We start from the raw sequence: 18,277 nt of genomic DNA, 5'->3' as shown, positions 1-18,277 counted from the left end.
GGGACTCGAGGCCCAGGCCTCGGGCGCGGCCTGCTCGGGCCGCGGCCGCCGCGCTTTGTCCCGGCCCGCGAGGCGGTTGGGGGCGTTAACCGCCTGGCCCGGGGGCGCCCGCCGGGCCTCGGGCGGGGGCGGCGCGGCCGGACAATGGCGGGGCCGGGGGCGGGAGGCGGGGGCGTCCGGCCCGGGGCCGGGGGCGCGCGCGGGGGCTGGGCCGGGGCGTCCCCGCCGGCCCTGCACAAAAGATGACAGCGTGGGTGGCCCGGCCCGGCCGGCCCTGCCCGGCTGGGCCCTTCTCTTTTATTATTCACAACAATCCTGATAATTAAAAAAAAAAAAAAAAAAAAAAAAGAAGAGAGAGGCAGAGACAGAGAGCTCGCGAGCGCGAGGGAACGGGCGATCCCAGGCCCCGGCCCGCCCCCGCCTGCGTTTCCTCCTCCGGCGGGGTCACCGGGGCGCTGCCCGGTGGCGGCCCCCGACACGGCCATCGCTGCACCCCACCCCCGCCCTGAGACAGCCCGCCGCGCCGTCGCGGCTTCCCAACTCGCTTCCTATCTGCGAGCCCCCTAAAATAAGCGTGCAGTCCGGAATTTTTAAATTATTATTAAAAAACGTATCCACTTGGTATGCACCTCGCAGCTGCCAGACGCGTTCCCTCAGTGCCTCCCCCTTCGAGCCCCATCGCCATCTCAAAGACCCCCTTCTCTGTAGGAATAGATTGTGGAGTCGCTCCCGCGGCGACCCCGGTGGGAGCTTGGGGGGACGGATTCATTTTGCAAGGGACCTGCCCCGCAACGTGCAGGGGCCCGAGTCTGCGCCCAGTGGGCGCGATGACCCCAGGTGGAATGGGGTGCGTGTCCACCTGAGCACTGTGGAAGGTTTTGCAGGAGAGTGTTCTCCCCCTGTGGGCGGGGGAGGCGGGGACTGTTCTTCGGTGTGTCCCATCTGTTTGGTTGAGGGGAGGATGCTTTTGTTTTAATAATTCAGGTGCACCTGGGGAACTGTTTCCCGAGTTATGAAACTAGTGAGAAGGTGGTTCTGTTCAGTGCAATCCAGTGATCCTACAACATGTAAAGAGTGTGCTCTTGTCCATGTGTTTCTGTCAGCTGCATTTATTCAGCAAGTTCCTTTGGGCCCCACTGGGTGCTGGCTGTGTCTTCGGGTGGGAGGGTACTGGGATGCATTCAAGGCTGGGGTGCCCTGCCCCACCCCTCTGCCTCAACAGCTATTTATGTGGTTGTCCCCAGGCTGGAGAAAGCCCCTAAAACGGGCTCATTAGATGACTCTACGTGCTTTTATCTCCGCCATCCGAGAGCTAATGACTCCCCTAATTCTCAAATAATAGCTTCCTTATGAGGCTTCGGGAGGGTTTGTCAACTCGCCGGTCATCCTTTTCTTGCCACCTCTGCAAGAGCTGTGGACAGCCTCTCCCGTCTTTGCAGCTTGTTTTTTGGAAACTTGAAGGACAGAGTGTGAAAGTCGTGGAGTCAACTTGTGATTATCTGAGTCGAGGGTTTCTGAAACTCGCTGGCCCTCTTTCCGTGTATCTGATTGGATGCTTGGCAAATCTTGGTGTTCCTCCATCTGTGCCGGGGACACCACACCGGTCAGGCTGCCCTGCCCTGGGGGACGTCACTGCTGGGGAGCACAGGGGGTGGCCGAGGTGTGGTTGCCCAAATGGCGTCCAGGTGTTGCAGCACGTGCATGCGGGTCCTGTGTCAGTCGCCGCCTGTGCGTGTGTGTCCACACTCATGTGAGCGTGTAGCTGTTGAGACTTGAAATATATACAGGTCCCAGAACAATTGATTTTTCTCCCATTTTCTGATCCTTTCCTCGTTGGGGGTGGGCTGCTAAGGAGATGTGAAATACTGGCGCTGAAAGGTAGTGCTGATTGGTCCTTTAGGACCCCGCCCGGCCTTTGTTGTACTTTTCCTCAGTCCCTGTGCCATCCTGCAGGAGCCCTCTGGGGTGGTCGGCCCCCTCCCCCCAGCGCCACCCCGCCAAGCCCCTTTCCCCCCACCCTGGCCACTCTGTCTGTACTCGATCCCGCATTTCGCCGCCAGGGCCTCTGCTGGTTTCTTGCCCCTGCCCTCCCATGCCCCACCCCCTTCCCCTGGGGGGGCTCAGCCATCTGTTCCTGGCTTCTATCTGACACCTGTGAGAAGGGGCGGGCAGTGGAGCTCTGGGACAGGTTGTAGAGAATTCCTAACTTGAGGCCTCGGTTCTAGTGGGGGAAGGGAGAGGTGGGGGTCCTGGGGTGTGAAGCCCACCATCCGCAGGGACTGGTTCAGGGAATGGGCAGGGACGGGGGTGGGTGGTGATGGACTGAGGCGCTGGCAAATGAGCCTTTGCCTTTGTGGCTTTCTTCCTGGGATGTGGAAGTGTGGTGTGTGTGTGTGTGGGGGGGGGGTCAGAGCTGTGTGACCTTGGGCCAGTCACTTGCTCAGGAACAAAGTTGGGGGGGTTGCTAAACCTTCCCAAGTTGGGGGGCGGGGTGGAGAGTGAATGAACTACTTGCAGAGGGCATGACCGCGGAGGGCCCCACAGACCTGTTCGGTCACCACCATGCCTCACCCACAGCCTCGGCTGGCCAGGGTTCCTGGCTCTGCTCCAGAGACTTGCTCCGTGGCTACTCCGTGGGGCCTCTGTGCCCCAGCTCTTTCCTGCCCCGCCCTGGTGCCTCGGCTCTGGCTGAGGATGCTGGGCAGCAGAGCGCAGGGCCGAACCTGGACTCCGTTCTGACCTGCTGTGCTTGGCCGTGTCCCTGGGTTCCTCTCTCTGTTCCCCAGACAGGCTTCCAAGTGTGAGGGACCCGGGTTCAAATCCCTTCTCTGGAGCAGGTCACTTCCCTTCTCTGGGCCTCCGATTCCTCATCTGTAAAATGGGTGTAATGAGAATCCATGCTAGGTCATTGTGGGGGATCAAAGGGGATGAGAAGCACTGAATGCTTTGTGTGGCACCGGAGGTTCGGGCTGGCCTCGGTTGATTACTGGTGTGCGGCATCTGCTTCTGTCAGGGGCTCCCTCTGCCTGTGCACATTCGATCGGATTGTCCTCCGGGAGACCGTCCTGGGCACGCGGGGGCCTGAGCAGCATCCCTGGCCCCGCCCACTTGATGCCCGGAGCACCCCCAGTGTGACAACTGCAGATGGCCTCAGACATTGCCGAGTGTCCCCTGGGGGACACAGTTGCCCCTGAGGGAGATCCTGTCACTTAGCCTTTAAGCCTGCAGCGGTCTGATACTTGGCTACGACCCCGCTCTGCCTCAAGTTCTGGCCCCCTTTGTCCCCTTCCGCCCCTCTGTCCTTGAATAGGGAGGGGCTTGTGTTTGCAAACCGTGTCTGGCCAAACTCAGCCTGGCTGTCCAGGTCCTTCCTGGCCGTCGCTCTGCCTCTCCCCGGCCCGTCCCAGCCCGCAGCTTTCCCTCCCGGAGAGGGGTGCACCCGCAGACTTGCCCGTGCCACCTGATGGGCATGGCGCAGGGCTCTTCCGGGGCTGTCCTCACCCGGAGCCCGTGCCGGTGCCCTGCCCAGGCTGGCTTCCACCTGTCACCATGCCCCCTTCCCCCCTCCCCCGGCACCATACCCCTTCCTGTCACTTTGCTTAACAGTTCTCTTTAAGTTGACTTTGGGGTGACTCACTTCTTGCATCTTGCCTCCTCCTGAATAGTAATGTCCATGAAGTCGCGGGGCTGTTCTTACGCTGGTTGCAGACATTTTTATCCAGTGAACTGGATTTAACTCTGATATTAAAAAAAACAGGTTTGGGTCACTGCAGTAGTAAAGCCCGAGAGGATTGATGAATTGATTTTGTTGTTGGATGAGTTGGTTTCCTAGTTTCCTCCCTGATTTGACTTGGCCTCTTCTGGGAGCGGCTTGTTGGTTAGATAAGGTGTCCCCACTGGTCTGTCACTTTTCGCTCCTGCTTCCTCAAGGAGCTTTTAAAAACTTGAAAAGTGGTCTGCCTCTACTCAGAACGCTCCAGTAGCTTCCTGTTCTTCCTGGAAAAAATTCGAGACCCCTTCCCATGGCCTCCCTGCTCTGTCCTCTGTGGTCTGTCCGTTCTCCTTGCCTTACTGCTCCCCCTCCTGTGCCCGCTCCCTCAGTCATAACCAGCTTGCCTGCCTGCTCTTCCCTGCCCTGCATCGGGGCCTTTGCACTTGCTCTTCCTTCACTCTTCTAGCCGGCTGGCTCCTTGTCATTCACGTCGCAGCTCAGAGGCCATCCCTGGCCACACTGCCTAAACTCACCCTTCCAGCCACCCTCTCTCCCCATCCTGCCTTTTCTTTGCATTCAGCACTAGTGTAAACACACACATTAATCTGTTTATGTATCTATTGTCTGTCTCATCCAGGAGAACAGAAACTCTTTCTGTAAAGGGTCAGAGAGCCAGTTTTGGCTTTGTAGGCCAGTCTGTCCCAACTACTCTGCTCTGCCATTATGGCACAAAACTATGGGAATGAATGAGTGTGCCTGTTTTCCAATAAAACTTTATTCGTGGTCACAGAATTGTGAATTTCACATACTTTTCACCTGTGATGAACTGGTTTTCTTCCTTTTTTTTTTCTTTTTCCTCACCCAAACGTTAAAGGTCAAAACCACTCTTAGCTCAGAGGCTGTACAAAAACAGGTGGTGGGCTCGGTTTGAGCTGTGGGCCGTAGTCTGGGAACACCTACCACCAGGGTGTGAGGTCCATGCTGGAGGAACGATGTCTCTGTTGGCTGCTGCGTGTCTCCCCAGCACCTGGGGCAGTTCCTGGCACGCGGTGGGTGTTCAGTCAACGCTCCCTTGCTGAATGAATTTCCAGCTGTCTTACATCAAAGCAGAGTCCTACTCTGTATTAAAAAAAAAAAAAAAAAAAAAAAGCATCCTGGGTTGTTTCAAGGGAAATACAAGAAAATGTTACGACCCCGTCCACCCAAATAACCCCAAAATGAAGGAGGAATAAAAAGTAGCTGTGAACAGGGGCAAATACTTCGCTGTCTGCGATGCCTGAGCCTGACTTTTTCATGCCCTTCCCTTGCGTACTGCACCCCAGAAGGTTGGGAAGAAATATTCTCAGAAGATGGGGAAGGAGTCTTCTTGGCCTGAGGAGTTTTGTTTTGGCCTGGCAGAGGCTGAGGGTTTAAAAGGAAGACGAGTTTCCCAATCATTTCGTTTTGTAAGCATCTGACCCATCCTCTTTACCAACACTTGCGCCCTCGTCGGGAGGGGCGGCCGAGTCCTGCGAGGTGGTTTTTATAGTCACCCGCCAGCTGGGTCTCTACAGGGACACTCGGAAGAGGTGGCTTCCTGGGTGTGAATGCTGAGCTTTGTGGGGCGCGTGGATGACAAGGTGACTGTCGGATGGCACGTGGCAGGCCCAGGAGTGTGCCCGGCACACTTGCTCCGTCTTGCTCGTCCACTGCTACTGCGACTGTGGCAGGACAGCGGCCGACGTGGGATTTCCAAGCCAAGGACATAGTGTGGTAGATTCGGTACCTTCCCAGGAACGTTCTGACTTGTCAAGAAAGCATGCCGTTCATTTGCGGTCACGCCTTCTTCGGTTGATTGAAATAAACACTCTGGAGAGGGTACCAAATTTGCCTGTTCTTTTTGGACTCTCTGTCTTTCTGTGCCCCTCCATCTCTCCCTCCCTCCTTTCCTTCCCTCCTCTCGCTTCTCACCCCACCTCCGGGGTCCCAGCAAGTGCACACGGGCACTGGTGGGCGCCGGAGGCATCGACGGACCCTGTGTGCGGAGCTGTCTTTGCCCCATGGGCGGCCGTGCTTTTGCTGTCCTGTCGCTCTGGGCTGTGACTCCTGGGGCTGGAGGCCTTGAGTGGGTTTGTTCAGTGGACAGAGAGTGAGTGGTCAGGAAGCAGGCCGCCGAGGGCCGCCGTGCCCCCCTGTGCCCCCCGAGTGGGTCTCCCGGTACAGATCAGAGCAATAACTAACGTAGGATTTGGCCCTGTTTGCTGACACGTGATCACAGACATTTCTCAGATGAGCCTGTACAGCGAGCTGTGAAGGGGTGATCTCTAGCTGGGGCACTCCAGATTTTCTCCCAAATGATGGCACCTTCTGGGCAGGTAGGGGCGGAGGTGGGCCCGCCTGCCTGGTTTCGCGGTTGCTCGCCCCGGTCTCCAGGGAGAGAAGGTGGGGAGAGGGAGGATTTGTGTCTGATGAGCTGGTAGTGAGTCTGGAGCTGTGCTCTGTGCAGAAGCAGCCAGGGATGGGTCCCCGAGGCCTCCTTTGACCAAGAGCCAGCCTGAAGCCACCAGCAGGCGCAGTGATGGCCTGATGACGGGGGTGGCGGGGATCCCCGGACCGCAGGTGGGGTGGGGTTGGGCTGCACGCCCCAGCATTTCTGGGCAGCCCAGACAACGGCCCGAGAGCTGGCTGGGGTGGTCTCCTCTTGGGCACCCCGAATGAGTGAGGGGGACCCTGGCTGGGCAGCCGGACTGGGAGATTCCGTCATTTTGCTGCTGGCCCCTTCAAATGCGCACTGTTCCCCCACTGTCTCCTTTAAAAATCCCATCTCTCAGGAAGAGTCGGCCCTCGGCGCAGTGGGCCTCCCCTCTTAGGTTGGCGGGTTGCATGGATCTGATTATCATAGTCACGAGTTGAGAGACTTGCTTGGGTCTAGCTTGCGTGTGAGTAAAGCCCCTGGAATTTAAACTCTTGATTCACTGCACTATTCCAACTCAGTCTCCCCAAGGAAGAGTAGGGAGTCAGGAGAGAAGGCTGGTTCAGTGACACCCCTCTGGGAGAGAAGGCATCCTGTTGCACTCTCTTCCGGGGCTGCTCGCGTGGAGGCCAGAGAATGGTCTTGGCCGCGCCTGCGTCCTTGTGTCCTGCTTGCACCAAAGGCCGCCCAGAGCCTCGACTCCCAGGCGGTGTTGTTCGTTGAGAAACTGGCCGCTCTGCGCTTGGGGCACCTCTCGCCGGGCCCCGCCCAAGAGAGGCCAGGTGGTGCTTGGACAGGTGGGTGCAGGGAGCTTGCTAGCCGCTAAGACCTGTATGGGGTGGGCCCGGTCAGGTGCAGGCTGACCATCACAGGCAGAGTGGGCAGGGCGGCCTCCGCAGATGCCCAGACCGTGTGGCCCCACCAGCCTCAAGGCAGACATGCAGAATCAAGAACCACAGAAGGCTCCTCACACGTGGCCCTTGGCCTGCTGACCCGTGGCTCACCTCCGTGATCCCGGCCAGGCTGTGGCTTCATCGTGGACACACGGCCATGGGAGCCCTGGGAGGGCATCTGCCAGTATCTGTTGAGGGTGACAGTTGTTGTCAACGCTGCTCGTGTCTCGCCGGGTGCTGGTGGTGGCCGGATGAGCGGCGCCTCCTGCCCACGGGGGCCATGGCCCACGGTGGAAGGCAGAGGGGCTGGGGGCCCAGAGGGGAGCGAGGGAGCAGAGATGCCAAGATACGTAGAAACTGGGCTGGTGGAAGCACAGGGCACGGGCAGCGTCTGCTAGCTTGGGTGGCGGCCAGGAAGATGGTAGAAGAGTCACCACTTGAGCTGAGCCTTGTCACCATGGGCGATGATGAGCTGGCAGGCGGCGGAAGAGGGGACCTTGTAGGGGGTGCTCGGGGCCGTGGCCTGGGGGACCTGTGTGGAGAGCGCAGGGGAGGCAGGGAAGCCCGCCTGTCTCTTGAGTGTCTTCCCCGCCCTGCCCTCCCCAGCCAGGCCCCAAGGGGTTAAGGGGAGAGGGGGCCCTCAGGGATCCTAGCGTCTAAGACCAGAGCTGTTCAGGTCACCAGGGAGAGCCACAGGACAGCTGCCCAACGACTGGCTCCAGTAGGATGACCAGACCCTGAATTTTCTAGAGTAGCTCTTCGTAAAGTCCTCCTGCCCTGTCGTTGTTTTATACGTATATTTTCAAGGTAAACCCTGCGCCCGATGCGGTGCTTGAACTCATGACCCCAGGACCAAGAGTTGCATGTTCTACTGACTGAGCCAGCTAGGTCCCCCTTAAAAAAAAAAGAAATTATACGTATATACGTACATATAAATATATGTAATTATATAATTATAAATATAAATAAACACATATATTTTTAAAGTCTTACTTATTTGACAGAGATAGCACAAGCAGGGGGCAGCAGGCAGAGGGAGAGGGAGAAGCAGGCTCCCCACTGAGCAAGGAGCCGGATGATGCAGGGCTCGATCCCAGGACTTGGGATCATGACCCGAGCTGAAGGCAGACGCTTAACCAGCTGAGCCACCCAGGTGCCCCTCATATTTTTATTGAGATATTCACATACCAGAACATTCACCCTTTTCAGGAGACTATTCAATGGACAATTCGTTGTTTTTTAGAACGTTTATAGATTTGTGCAGCTATCACAACTCTCAAATTCCAGAACATTCCAGGACCTCAGAAGGAAACAACATACCTATTAAATAGTCACTCTCCCCCGCCCCCCCAGCCCCTGGCACCCACAACCCCCCCTCCTATCTATGTATGAGCCTGCTCTAGACATTCCACGTAAATGGACTCACACCGTGTGGCCTTCTGTGTCTGGTTCCCTCCCTGAGCATCTGTGTGGGGAGGCTGGGCCTGTGGGTGTGGGGATGGGTTCTGAAGATGAGGGAGGGCTGGAACGTCAGGCGTGATGACCCAGCTCACCTGCGGGCGGTGCTCAGGCTGCCCTTTGCGTGCCCAGTTCTGGATTCCTGTATTCAGTGGTGAGTCCTCACCTGCCTGCCCTCTTCTTGCTCCAGCCTGGGCTGGCCCAGTGGGTCCCCTGTGGGACCTCTCCGTGCAGAGCAGGGCCTCTGAGTGTCTGTTCCATGGAGCAGCGTGGCCCTGGCCCTTATGGCTCTGGCTTATCCATTTCCTGTGTCCTGTAGGTTCACCTCCTGGTCGGTAGGCCTGGGGCCTCCCTGCCCGGAGTCCGCCAGGGCTTAGGCTAGAAAGGGGTGTCCTGGTTCCTGCTGGCCTGGTTGGCCGTTCATTTTCCAAGCCTGAGTGGGCCTCCCTGGGAGCTTCATGTGGCTCCGGAGAAGCCCTACTCACGCCCTCCTTTCTGGGAGACACCCCCCCCCCCCCAAGTCTGGCCAGCAGCTTTTAAAGTGAGCTGCCTCCTTTGGGCCACTTTGCTTTCCTGGTCCTCCTGGCCCCGGCCTTACGGGGTTGTGAGTTGTCTCTTAGAAGGCAGCAACCGTGGAGCTAAGTGTCCACCTAGCCCTTATGGGGCCCCATGAAGCCCACTAGCCCGTGAGTTGCAAGTGGACCTCGGTTCCTGCCCAGGTATTCCCCCACCTCCCCGAGTTAAAGAGGTAAGTGGCTGCCCCTTTACCCTCCAGGGGTGGTGGCATCACCACCCTGGGCGATTCAGAAATGCAGCTGGGCTCTCCAGGGAGGGGGAGGGCCTCGAAGGGCGTGGGTTCGCAGCAGCACGCAGCCGGACAGCCCCACCTCCTCCTGCGTGCCTGGCTGGCACCTTCCCTGTGGGGACAGTGACACCCGCCCGCGTGTGTGTGCCCTTCCGGCCCCCTGGCAGAGGCTACCTGTGAGCTGGGGTGTCCCGAGCTCATGGGAGGATGCCCTGCGGGTACATGCGTGAACACTCCCCGAATGTCCGGTGACAAAGTTGGTCCCCCGCCTCACGCCATATACAAAAACGGACTCCTAAAGCCTCAGTGAGCTAAATGTGAGACATGAAAACATGTCTTTCCCAAGGCAGCGCCGTCCAGTAAAGACGCAAAGCAGGCCCCTGTGTAAGTGCAGTTTCTCTAGTAGCCACATTGGAAGGTAAAAGGAAACAGATGAAATTGACTTGACTAATGTATTTTTGTTGAACCTCATATACCCGAAGTGTTAACTTTTTTTGTTGTTGAAATTTTATTATTTGACAGAGAGGGAGACAGCGAGAGAGGGAACACAAGCAGGGGGAGTGGGAGAGGGAGAAGCAGGCTTCCCGCCAAGCAAGGAGCCCGATGCGGGGCTCGATCCCAGGACCTGGGATCATGACCCGAGCCGAAGGCAGATGCTTAACGACTGAGCCACGGAGGTGCCCCAAAATGTTAACGTTTTAACATGCGATCACTATAAAAATAGTTACCGAGTTATTTTACACTCCTTTGTGTTTTGTTTTGTTCCGTTGGTACTGAGGCTTCAGCGTGCTGGCTGTATCTCACGCTTAGTGCTGGCCCCCCACGGGCCGGTTCTTCGGGGAGACCTCAGTCCCTGGATGAGCTGACCCCACCAGCCGTGGTGGGGTCAGGGACACTAGCTGTGGTGGTACCTGGTGCTTAGTGGAGACTGGGCCCTTCTATCTGCCTCCTGTTCCCGCCCACCTTCCTGGTCCATCTGAAGTTCTGGAACTGTCCACCTCTAGCTGGAGAGACGAGACCGAGCCAGCATACACCGGCTGTGGCCGCTGAGGGGTGAGAGCGGGAGGGCACTGACCCACCGCAGGGGGGTGCGGCCAAGGGAGAGCCCTTTGTGGGGGCCCAGGGGAGGCCCTGAGCCGCTCATGGAGGTGGTAGAACTCAAGCCAGTGTTTGGAGGAGGAGGAGGAGGAAGAGGAGGAGGCTGTGGGCCTGACCCAGAGGTCAGGACAGCCTGCCTCGGGGAGGGCCCTGTATCGGGGTGCTGTGGGGAAGTGGAAACAGCCGAAATCCGGGCTCTTGAGATGCAGTGGCTGAGCCACCCTGGCCCGTGCGTGGTGCTGCCTCTCCCTCTGGGGTGTTGGGCCCCACGGCCGTGGTCCCGACCCTTCCTGTGCACCCCTGCAATGCTGCCTCTCATGTTTGACAGGCGCCTAGAACAACCTCATCCCGGCTGCGAGGGCCGATGAGTCCTGGTGGCTAAGCCCAGGGCAGGGCATGTGTGGTATGGATGCTGGCTGTCCTGGGGAGCCGTGAGCTTAGAGCTCGAGCGGCTTCCCGAAGGGCCTTGCAGGAACTTGGAACACTGCTTTGGCCGTGGGAGAACCCAGGAGAGAGACTCGTGTAGTAGCGTGGCTGGGAAATTGTACCCCCTAGCTGCAGACCATCTTAAATGGCCTGAGGTCTCAAGGCAGGAGAGCCGAGTGGGATGAGCAGCCCGAGGCTTGTACCCATGCGCCTGACCTGGGTCTGTGTCCTTATCTCCAAAATGGGGATGACAGAGAAGGTCTCTGCTTCAAGGGTGGGTGAAATGAACTGAGTCGATACCTGAAAATCCATTCGTGGAATAGTTCCTACCCCAGGGCAGCTGTGCTCCCAGGGGTATGTGCTGGCTGGTGCCTGGGTGACATCTGTGGTCGCTGCGAGTGGGGGGGGGGGATGCCACTCCATTCCCCATGGTGCCCAGGTTGGCCCCACAGAGAATGACGGGCCCAGCCTCGAGAGCCTTCGGTCGATCACAGTAACAGCTTTTCTCTGCACTTCTGTCTTTCATTGCCCGTGCATCAAGGTATTGCAACTGAAGTTTCTAAAACCACTTTCCATTCCAGAGTTGCCCATGGTTTTCACACCACTGTTCTGTATTTATGCTGGGAAGGGAGTTAAGGAACAGTCAAGGTTATTAGAAGGCACCTTGAAAATGTTTGTTTTTTCTTCCTCTGGAGCTTCTTTATTTTAATGGGGTAGGTAGGAGGGTTTGACTGGGGATTTATGGACCAGGAAGCAAGGGCGCTGTTCCCCGGGGACGCTGGGGGGACCGGAGGCAGCCAGGCCAGAACTCGGAGTCCTGTGGCCTGTTCCACATGCCTCATTGGATTTTCTCCTCCAGTGAACTTGGGGCTGCCATAAAAATGAACCTGGAGCCGCCAGCCTGGAAAACCAGCCTCCTGGGCCAAACGGTGCTCCTCGGGCCCGCGTGAGGGCTCGGGGTGAGCCTGTGGATTTTGCAGAGCAGCCCTGGACGTGAACAGCGCTTGGTGAGGCTTGGTGCCCCTTGGCTGCCACGGCTCAGGCACAGGTGTCCTTGGTGTGGCCCCTGTGACACTGGGTTCCAGCACCTGCACCGTGAAGCCCCAGGTCGCCCTGTATTAAATAACTTAGCCTTTAACCAAAAGAAGGCCTGGGAACGTTAGGGTCAGCCGAGTCACATGGCCGTTTTCCCAACAAGCCTGCCGGAAGGGTCTTCATTATAAACGTAGCTCGTCTTCACGGTAGCAAACTCAGCAGTGCCTTCGAGACAAAACCAAAACAGGCAAGGTGTTCTATAGTCCCTGTGAGCATCTGAGGTGTGTGTGTGCAGCCCGGTGGACTTTGTGAGGGTCCCTCTGTGCTCCTGGGGTCCAGCCATCAGTTTGGGGCTGATAGGACTTCCTGCTTGCCCTGAGGGCTGAGGTGGTAGTTGGGGAGGCTGGGGTCCCTGGTGGGGACTGGCTGCATGGACCTGTAGGGGTCCTGTCACGTAGGCTGGGTGCCCGGAGCTCAGCGTGGTCAGGATGGGTGGAGGGCTTGGGCACGGGCCTGGCCCCCAGCACTGAGGAGGGGTGAGGTCGGAGCGGGCTCTCCAGAGGGCAGGGCTTCCTGAGATGCCCCCGCTGCTCGGGTGAACCCGACCCGAGAGAGCCCCACGCTCCCCTTGGCTGGCGAGAGCGTCCAGCCCCCAGGCCAGAGCTGTTCCTGGGGACTCGGACTGGGCCTGTGGAGGAAGGCCTGGCAGGGGTTCTCCGGAAACTGCCAGAACCCTCTGCCCTTTGCCTCCGTGTGTCTGCATTTGGGATTTCCACCCTGGCCGTTGAACAGTCCCATAGCATAAAAGGGAGCCTTCCCAGCTCTGATTGGTCCCCTAAACGCCGGCCTTGCACCCTGAGGTGCACACCCCCTTGCTGGCTCCTGCGTGAGGCTGGCCTGGAGCAGTGGTGGCTGTGGGACCTGGAGAGGAGCCTGGGCGGGGGTCCCATAGCTGTCCCCACCGCATACAGCAATCCCTACCAGTCCAGGCACTCAGGAAGACCTCTCCAGGGGATTTTGGGGGAGAGCAGCATCTCATCCTCCAGACTTGGCCTGGGTCTAGAGCCAGCACTGAGAATGGGACCCCCAGCTCCCAAACCTGTTCTGCCACTAACCTGGGGCAAATGGTGCCACCTGTCTGGGCCTTGGCATCCTCGCGTACTCTCCTTGCTAGAGGTAAACGGGGGGGGGTACATTAAGATGCGCTCGGGGGGGGGGGGGGGGGGCTCTCATCCCCGGCCACCCAGTAGGAGCCTCAGTGCTTAAGTTGAGCTGACTCCTCCAGCCCCAACTTTGTAGAAGACAACAAAGGCACACCACAGCCCTGGTGGCCTGCCAGACATCTCCATGCTCACTGTGCCAGGCTGGGTGCTAAGTAGCCAGCAAGGAAGAGATGGCTCCTGGGTGCTGAAGCGAGGGAGTGATTTGACTGGGAGGTACAAGGGGTGATGCTGCTTTAACTGGGTGGACAGGAATCCGCTCCAGGGAGGTGACATTTGGGCAGAGATCTGAATGACTAGGAGGTGCCAACCTTGAGGAGATCTGGAACAAGAAGTTCCAAGTGGAAGAACAAATAGTACGTGCAAAGGTCCTGAGGCGGAAATGAGCTTGGCATGTTTGAGGATTGGAAGGGGTCCCATGTAGCTGGAACATGATGAGCTGGCAGGAGAGCTGTAGGCCGTGAGGTTCAGAGAGGCCAGGCCGAGTGGCTCGGCCGCTTAAACTGCCGTAAGCCAGACCCCTTTAAGGGCAGGGAGAAGCCTGGGGAGGTAATGATGAAGGCAGAGATTTATGTATTTTCAGAGACCCTTCTGGTGGCTGTCAGGAGTAAAAGCAGGGAGGGAACTCCAGCGGTCATCCAGGCGAGCCCTGACAGTGTGGTCTGGTCTGGGCGCAGGGAGGCCTGGACTTGGGGGGGATTTGGGAGGCAGTGGACCAGTGAGGCCTCACGAGTGGAGTGGATGTGCGGGAAAGAGGAATCAGTGCCGAGTGCCAGGTCGGAACAGCTGGTTTCCAACCCCGGCTCCACCCTTCCTCCCAAGTCGCTTCACCTCTCTGGGTCTCATTTTCCTTGTTGGTGATAGGTAACATGAGGGTACCTACCTGAGAGGATTGTTGTCATTGGAGGAGTTTGTACATGGGGGACGGTTGGCACAGTGCTCCATGAATGGGCTTGTCCCTGTTTGGGTGCTGGGCCCAGAGTGGAAGCTACTGGGGGTGGTGGTGGTGCTGGTTCTTGCTTCTCCCAGGGTGACTGGGCAAGGTTGGGCCATATGAGCTCATCCCGTTGGTGGTGTCAACCAGTCTTCCTTTTCTTGATTGTTCTCCCTTAGAAATTTTTGTGTTAAGATTTTCTTTCTTTCTTTGAGAGAGTGAGTGAGAGAGAGAGCATGGGCAGGGGCAGAGGGAGAGGGAGAAGCAGACTCCCCGCTGAGCAAGGAGCCTGATGCGGGGCTTGATCCCAGGACCCCTGGATCATCATCTGAGCCGGAGGCAGACCCTCAACGGACTGAACCACCCAGGCGCCCTAAATTTTCTTGTTTAGGAAGAGTTGAGACCTTGGTGTGAGAGCAGATCATTTTCACCTGGAAATGGGGGCTCTGAAAAGGAGAAACCTCCCGCAGAATGCAAGACTCCGAAAGCTTTGCAAAAATCCCCTGCCCACGAGCAGTTCAGGTTTCTGCTCTGGAATGAGGGCCTGGGGGTGGGTGGGTCCTGGCAGGACTTGTTGCCTTGGCTAGAGGAGAAGTGCTGTATGGGAAGTGAGAGCCTGGCGTCGGGCAGAGCTTATTTTAGAGATCATGCGTATTAGGCAGATCTCACGTGCCACTTGGAATACATTATTCAAGGGGGCATTCAGACCGTCCTGCGTCTCTTTAGGGTCTATGTTGTGAAACCCCCAGGCAGCTCTGGTGGCCTCTCTGGCCATTGTTTCTGGGATCATATCAGGCAAAAGGGGCTGCAGTCTTGATGATGGTACAGTTTGAAGGGTGTTTGTAAGTCTGGATGGAGAAGGCCCTTGTTAGTGGCCATGCATTTATATTTTAAGCTTTTTATTATGGAGACTTGGAACACATACTGAGGTAGACGGAATAGGATAAAGAACCCGCTTGTCCCCATCACCCAGCCCCAAACCATCAACCCATATGACAGTCTGCCCTTCCATCCTGCCATCCGTGCGAACTATTTAAAAAATTTTTAAAAACTTTTTATTTTTCAAGAGTTAACAGACTCCCAAGAAGTCGCAAAAATGGTACAAAGAGGGGCTCCTGGGTGGCCCAGTTGGTTAAGCAGTCGGTTAAGTGTCTGCCTTTGGCTCAGGCCATGATCTCAGGGTCGTAGGATCGAGCCCCATGTTGGGCTCTCCACTCAGCAGGGAGTCTGCTTCTCCCTCTCTCTCTGCCCCTTCCCTCCCCTGGCTTGTGCTCTTTCTCTCTCTCAAATAAATAAATAAAGTCTTTTAAAAAATGGTTCAAAGAGGTCTCATGTACTCTTCACCCATCTTCCCCCAGTGGTGATAATTTACTATAACCACAGTGCATTGTCAAGACTAGGAAATTGACATTGGCATAGTATACCCTGGGCCTTACTGGGATTCTACCAGTTTTATCCTGTGCTCACTTTTTGTATGTCTTAGCGACATCAGCTGCATGGATTTGTGTAACCCCCTTCACACTCAAGATACAGAGCTGTCCCGGCAACACGAACGAGCTTGCTTGTGCTTTCCCTTAGGAGTTACTCCCCACTCCCACCCCCAGGTCCCCGCAACCATTGATCTGTTCTTCTCTATAATCTAGTCATTTCCAGAACGTTATGGAATCGTCCATCATGTGTCGCCTTTGGGGATCCAAGTTGTTGCCTGTATCAGTAGTTCATTGCTTTTTACTGCTCAGTAGCTTTCCATGCCAATATTATTTTATAATCCTTTGTATTTCTATAAGGTGGGTGGTAGTGATAGTGTCTCATCTTTCATTCCTGATTTTAGCAACCTGAATCTTTTCTTTCTTGAGCACTCTCCTTAGAGGTTTATTAATTTTGTTGATCTTTTCATGGAACTGACTCCTGCTTTAGTTGGTTTTCTCTTACTCTGTTCATTTCTGCTCTGATCTTTATTATTTCCTTCTTACCGGTTGCTTTAGGTTTAGTTTGCTCTTCTTCTGGTGTAAGGTACAAGTCTTGATTATTGATTTGCGAGCTTGCTTCTTTTCCTATAGGCAGCTGTGCCTTTCCCTCTAAGTGTTGCTTCCCTGTGTTCTGTAAGTTTTGGTTTAGCGTGTCTTCATATTCATGCGCCTCAAAGTGTTCTCTAATTTTGCTTGTGATTTCTTCTTTTATCCATTGGTTATTTAAGAGTATGTTTTTTTGGGGGGGGCGCCTGGGTGGCACAGTCGGTTAAGCCTCCGACTCTTGGTTTCAGCTCAGGTCATGATCTCAGGGTTGTGGGATTGAGCCCCACATCGGGCTCCGTGCTCAGCGGGCAGTCTGCCTGACTCTCCCTTTCTCTCTGTTGCGCGCATGCGCTCTCTTGAATAAAAAAATCTTTAAAAAAAAAGTTAAAATTAGTTTTAATTTAATTAAAAACATTTAATTAAAAATTGTTTTTTAATTGCCACATATTTGTAAATCCCCAAATTTCTCTTTCTTTCTCTTTCTTTCTTTCTTTCTAAAGATTTTATTTATTTATTTGACAGAGACACAGCGAGAGAGGGAGCACAAGCAGGGGGGAGTGGGAGAGGGAGAAGCAGGCTTCCCGCAGAGCAGGGAGCCCCATGCGGGGCTCGATCCCAGGACCCTGGGACCATGACCTGAGCCGAAGGCAGATGCTTAACGACTGAGCCACCCAGGCGCCCCTTATTTATTTTTTTATAAAGATTTTACTTATGTATTTGAGAGAGAGAGAGAGAGAGAGCGCACAAGCAGGCAGAGAGGCAGGCAGAGGGAGAGGGAGAAGCAGGCTTCCTGCAGAGCAGGGAGCCCCATGCGGGGTTCTATCCCAGGACCCTGGGATCATGACCTGAGCCGAAGGCAGACGCTTAACGACTGAGCCACCCAGGCGCCCCTAACACTTTTGTTTTAAAGCGATTTTGTGTGATTAGTATAATCACTCCAGTTTTCTTATAGTTGGTATTTGCATGCTATCCCTTTTTCCGTCCTTTTATTTGCAGCCTGCTTATATCTTTGAATCTAAAGAGTGTCTCCTATAGACAGCATATAGTTGGGTCCCGTTTTGTTTTTGTTTTTTCCAGTTTGACAATCTCTGTCTTTTTTTAAAGTTTTTATTTGAATTCCAGTTAGTTAACATACAGTGTAATATTAGTTTCAGGTTTAGAATTTAGTGCTTCGACACTTCCATACATCACCCAGTGTTCATCACAAGTACGCTCTTTAATCTCCATCACCTATTTCCCCCCCCCCCCCCCCCCCAAACCTCCCCTCTGGTGACCATCAGTGTGTTCTCTGTAGTTAGGAGTCGGTTTCTTGGTTTGCCGCTTTCTTTTTCCCCTTTGCTCACTTTTTTTGTTTCTTAAACTCCACATATGAGTGAAAGCATATGGCATTTGTCTTTCTCTGACTGACTTCTTTCACTTAGCATAATACACTCTGGCTCCATCCACGTCGTTGCAAATGGCAGGATTTTATTCTTTTTTTTGTGGGTGAATAATATTCAATTATATATATATATATAGGTATCTATATATCACATTTTTTAGAAAGATTTTTATTTATTTGACAGAGACACACAGAGAGAGGGAACACACAAGCAGGGGGAGTGGGAGAGGGAGAAGCAGGCTTCCCGCTGAGCAGGGGACATTGCTCTGCAGGCTTCCTGCCGAGCAGGGAGCCCCATGCGGGGCTCGATCCCAGGACCCTGGGAACATGACCTGAGCCGAAGGCAGATGCTTAACGACTGAGCTACCCAGGCGCCCCAATATCACATCTTCTTTATCCATTCATCGGTGGACACACACTTGGTCTGTTTCCATAGTTTGGCTATTATTGATAGTGTTGCTATAAACATCAGGGTGCACGTATCCTTTTGAATCAGTATGTTGCATCCTTTGGGTAAATACCTGTTTCTATTTTTAACTTTTTGAGGAACCTCCCTACTGTTTCCCACAGTGGCTGCCCCAGCTTGCATTCCCACCAACAGTGTAAGAGGGTTTCCCTTTCCCCGCATCCTCGCCAACATCTGTTGTTTCTTGTGTTGTTGATTTGAACTCTTCTGACAAGTGTGAGGTGATATCGTAGTTTTGATTTGCATTTCCCTGACGATAAGTGGTGGTACGCATCTTTTCATATGTCTGTTGGCCATCTGTGTGTCATTTTTGGAAAAATGCCTGAGCATGTCTTCTGCCTATTTTTTAATTCGATTATTCATTTTTTGGGTGTTGAGTTTA

The 18,277-nt window shown here is 55.2% G+C and overlaps 1 protein-coding gene and 1 long non-coding RNA gene across 4 annotated transcripts in view; one reads left to right on the top strand and one right to left on the bottom strand.

The window, feature by feature from the left end:
• Positions 1–18,277, top strand: part of KDM4B (lysine demethylase 4B) — a 132,845-nt gene that overhangs the window by 590 nt on the left and 113,978 nt on the right. The window lies entirely within an intron of this gene.
• LOC112815475 (uncharacterized) lies at positions 2,501–5,080 on the bottom strand. Its single transcript, XR_012376618.1, has 4 exons — positions 4,972–5,080; positions 4,673–4,831; positions 3,638–3,738; positions 2,501–2,871 (listed from the first exon to the last, which is right to left on the bottom strand). It is a non-coding gene; the product is annotated as an uncharacterized lncRNA (long non-coding RNA).

Source organism: Callorhinus ursinus, unplaced genomic scaffold, assembly GCF_003265705.2.
Source record: "Callorhinus ursinus isolate GAN/ISIS: 27379988/994484 unplaced genomic scaffold, GSC_fseal_2.0 scaffold77, whole genome shotgun sequence".
Taxonomy (NCBI): domain Eukaryota; kingdom Metazoa; phylum Chordata; class Mammalia; order Carnivora; family Otariidae; genus Callorhinus; species Callorhinus ursinus.
This window is presented reverse-complemented; position numbering and strand designations above follow the sequence as displayed.